This window comes from Salmo trutta, chromosome 9 (assembly GCF_901001165.1).
Source record: "Salmo trutta chromosome 9, fSalTru1.1, whole genome shotgun sequence".
In the NCBI taxonomy this organism is placed as follows: domain Eukaryota; kingdom Metazoa; phylum Chordata; class Actinopteri; order Salmoniformes; family Salmonidae; genus Salmo; species Salmo trutta.
In genome coordinates, this window is record NC_042965.1 from 40,226,872 (window position 1) to 40,231,937 (window position 5,066).

The following is a 5,066-nucleotide window of genomic DNA, read 5'->3' on the forward strand; positions in this document are numbered from 1 at the left end:
CTGGTGTGACCACCATTTGCCTCATGCGGCTCATCTCCTTCAAATAGAGTTGATCAGGCTGTTGATTGTGGAATGTTGTCCCACTCCTCTTCAATGGCTGTGTGAAGTTGCTGGATATTGGCGGGAACTGGAACACGCGGTCGTACACGTCGATCCAGAGCATCACAAACATGCTCAATGGGTGTTGACATGTCTGGTGAATATGCAGGCCATGGAAGCACTGGCACATTTTAAGCTTCCAGGAATTGTGTACAGATCCTTGTGACATGGGGCATTGCATTATCATGCTGAAACGTGAGGTGATGGCGGCAGATGAAAGGCACGACATTAGGCCTCAGGATCTCGTCACGGTATCTCTGTGCATTCTAATTGCTGTTGATAAAATGCAATTGTGTTTGTTATCCGTAGCTTATGCCTGCCGATACCATAACCCCACCTACACCATGGGGCACTCTGTTCACAACGTGGACATCAGCAAACCGCTCGCCCACATGACGACATACATGCTGTCTGCCATCTTCCCGGTACAGATGAAACCAGGATTCATCTATGAAGAGCACACTTCTCCAGCGTGTCAGTGTCCCATCGAAGTCAGTTACGACTCCGAACTGCAGTCAGGTCAAGACCCTGGTGAGAATGACGAGCACGCAGATGAGCTTCCCTGAGATGGTTCCTGATAATTTCTGCAGAAATTCTTCAGTTGTGCAAACCTACAGTTTCATCAGCTGTCCGGGTGGCTGGTCTCAGATGATCCCGCATGGGAAGAAGCAGGACGAGGATGGTTCTGGGCTGGCGTGGTTACATGTGGTCTGCGGTTGTGAGGACAGTTGCAAGTACTGCCAAATTATCTAAAATGACGCTAGAGGCGGCTTATGGTAGAAAAATGAACATTCAATTCTCTGGCAACAGCTCTGGTGGACATTCCTGCAGTCAGCATACCAATTGCACACTCCATAAAAGTAATTGTGTTGTGACAAAACTGCAATTTTTGTGGTGGCCTTTTATTGTCCCCAGCACAAGGTGCACCTGTTTTAATGATCATGCTGTTTAAATCAGCTTCTTGATATGCCACACCTGTTAGGTGGATGGATTATTTTGACAAATAAGAACTACTCACTAACATGGATGTAAAATTTGTGGAGAAAATCAGAGAGAAATAAATGTTTTGTTTGTATGGAACATTTCTGGGATCTTTTATTTCAGCTCATGAAATACGGGACCAACACTTTACATATTTTTGTTCTGTATAGTTAACTAGATAGCTAACTAGCTAGGTCTTCATTTGCCAGTGCCACATTGATTTGGTGTATCCACTTCCTAGATTATGCACAACCTGTCATGTAAACGACAGTATTTATGCCAGCTACACAAACCGTCGTCGATCTTACAAGCTAGTTAGTTAGCTACTACTACTCTAACTCGTAATGATTGTAGCTAGCTTCATCATCCACATTTTTAATTTACTCAGCTGTTAGCCAAACTGGGAATCGGAAAACTTAATCTGCAGGCTAGCTATCTAACTAACTAGTTCGATGTGTCTCATCCATTTAGCTAATACAGCTAGCTATCCATCACTATATTAGAATAATCAACTTGAACTTGAGAGAAGCAATGGCATGTGCCATGATACTGCTTGATGAGCAAAAGGTGACAGAAGTTAGCTAACGTTATTTGCCTCTTGGGAAAGGAGCGCAACCAGTCCTTCCTGGTAAGACTAATCCCTCAGGTACCTTATGTTATGTCCATAGCTGTGGTTGTCACATCACAAACCAACTGCCTGGTTTCTGATTGGCTTCTCATTAGTGAGAGGCTGCTACTCTGAGGTATTGGCTTTTCGTTAGTGAGAGGCTGCTACTCTGAGGTATTGGTTTCTCGTTAGTGAGAGGCTGCTACTCTGAGGTATTGGTTTCTCATTAGTGAGAGGCTGCTACTCTGAGGTATTGGTTTCTCGTTAGTGAGAGGCTGCTACTCTGAGGTATTGGTTTCTCATTAGTGAGAGGCTGCTACTCTGAGGTATTGGTTTCTCGTTAGTGAGAGGCTGCTACTCTGAGGTATTCAGTGTTTCCTCTAGGATTTTTGTTTGTTAGTGGTGGCAGAATGATGACATGCTAGCTGTTCCCATAGACTTCCAGTCATAGAGCCAACGACTATCCAGCAGCATATCACCCTGCATCTGACTTTCTGGCTCAGAACCGGCTCAATTCGTCGAGGCTCTGCAAGATGTCAAAAACGTTCCACAGGGATGCTGGCCCATGTTGACTCCAATGCTTCCCACAGTTGTGTCAAGTTGGCTGGATGTGCTTTGGTTGGTGGATCATTCTTTATACACACAGGAAACTGTTGAGCATGAAAAACCAAGCTGCGTTGCAGTTCTTGACACAAACCGGTGCGCCTGGCACCTACTACTATACCCCGTTCAAAGGCACTTAAATATTTTGTCTTGCCCATTCACCCTGTGAATAGCAGACATGTACAATCCATGTCTCAAGGCTTAAAAATCCTTCTTTAACCTGTCTCCTACCCTTTTATCTACACTGATGGAAGTGGATTTAACAAGTGACATCAATAAGCGATCATAGCTTTCAACTGGATTCACTTGGTCAATCTGGTTGGTCAGGACCTTCACCAGGGTTGCTCCTAGGCTCTGGATCTCCCTCCAACCATCCGTGACTCAGAGTCCATCACTAGCTTTCAGTCCCTCCTAAAACCCCACCTCTTTGACAAGTCATATCCCCCCACCCCACCCCCCCACACACACAAGCAAAGAAATAGACTACAGACACTCCTCTCATCACCATACTGAGCAGCACCTAACCCAAACCTTTACTCTCATCACCATACTGAGCAGCACCTAACCCAAACCTTGACCCTGAACCTGGTTTGTATCCTAATCCCAACCCTCCCCAGACACTGATACATCACTCTTTTTGCCCTTGTTTGAACCCACCCTTGTCTTTTATTAATGTTTTGTTTAGTCTGATATTTTGACTGCTGTTTTTTGTTAGTTTTTTCAATTGTAAAGCGACTTTAGGTCTTTGAAAAGCGCTACATATGTCCCATGTATTATTTGATTATTTTGTAATGGAAAGAGCAGGTGTTCTTAATGTTTTGTACACTCAGTGCATCTGTGTGTTGTGTATCCCTGCAGGAAAGGAGACAGTGCCTGTGAAATGTACTCATATATATATATATATATATATATATATATATATATATATATATATATATATATATATAGTACAATGGCCTTACTGAAGAGCTCAGTGACTTTCAACGTGGCACCGTCATATGATGCCACCTTTCCAACAAGTCAGTTCGTCAAATTTCTGCCCGGCTAGAGCTGCCCCGGTCAACTGTAAGTGCTGTTGTTGTGAAGTGTAAACGTCTAGGAGCAACAAGGGCTCATACTGTGAAGTTGGCTAAGAGCTAGACCGTGTCTGTCGGCGCCATGTTGTTTATCATCAGGTAGTCGCATAAAAATGGAAGGAGGGGGAAAAACATTAAGGCAACTCTAAGACATTGTGACAACTTCTCACTTACTGAAGAAAGGAAAGAGAATCTTAAGAGATAAGAGGCAGACGTTTTCTGAGACTCCCCAGTGTAAATTCATCTCTCTCTCTCTCTCTCTCTCTCTCTCTCTCTCTCTCTCTCTCTCTCTCTCTCTGCTCTCTCTCTCGCTCTCTCTCTCGCTCCCTCTCTCTCTCTCTCGCTCTCTCTTTCTCTGTCTCGCTCTCTCTCTCTCTCTCGCTCTCTGCTCCCCTGTGGAGCTCAGCTGTTCTGTAGGAAAAGTGTCAGTGCTGAAGTGCTCCCCTAGTGATGGAAGAGACAGGTATTCTGTAGGAAGAGGTGTCACAGTGCTGAAGTGCTCCCCTAGTGATGGAGGAAACAGGAAACAGGAAGACAGGTGTCCAATAGGAAAAGGTGAGACAGGGTTCCTGGTGATGTGTACATCCATAGTGACAGTGGAAGGCAGAAACAAGAAAATACTCTTCCATTTCTGACCCCTATAAATATGTTATTCCCCCATGTGGTGTACCCTGGGCCCTTCCCCATAAACTATAGTTATACTATACTTAATGTTATCCCCCCATGTGGTGTACCCTGGGCCCTTCCCCATAAACTATAGTTATACTATACTTAATGTTATCCCCCCATGTGGTGTACCCTGGGCCCTTCCCCATAAACTATAGTTATACTATACTTAATGTTATCCCCCCATGTGGTGTACCCTGGGCCCTTCCCCATAAACTATAGTTATACTATACTTAATGTTATCCCCCCATGTGGTGTACCCTGGGCCCTTCCCCATAAACTATAGTTATACTATACTTAATGTTATTTCCCCATGTGGTGTACCCTGGGCCCTTCCCCATAAACTATAGTTATACTATACTTAATGTTATCCCCCCATGTGGTGTACCCTGGGCCCTTCCCCATAAACTATAGTTATACTATACTTAATGTTATCCCCCCATGTGGTGTACCCTGGGCCCTTCCCCATAAACTATAGTTATACTATACTTAATGTTATCCCCCCATGTGGTGTACCCTGGGCCCTTCCCCATAAACTATAGTTATACTATACTTAATGTTATCCCCCCATGTGGTGTACCCTGGGCCCTTCCCCATAAACTATAGTTATACTATACTTAATGTTATTCCCCCATGTGGTGTACCCTGGGCCCTTCCCCATAAACTATAGTTATACTATACTTAATGTTATCCCCCCATGTGGTGTACCCTGGGCCCTTCCCCATAAACTATAGTTATACTATACTTAATGTTATCCCCCCATGTGGTGTACCCTGGGCCCTTCCCCATAAACTATAGTTATACTATACTTAATGTTATCCCCCCATGTGGTGTACCCTGGGCCCTTCCCCATAAACTATAGTTATACTATACTTAATGTTATCCCCCCATGTGGTGTACCCTGGGCCCTTCCCCATAAACTATAGTTATACTATACTTAATGTTATTTCCCCATGTGGTGTACCCTGGGCCCTTCCCCATAAACTATAGTTATACTATACTGTTATTCCCCCATGTGGTGTACCCTGGGCCCT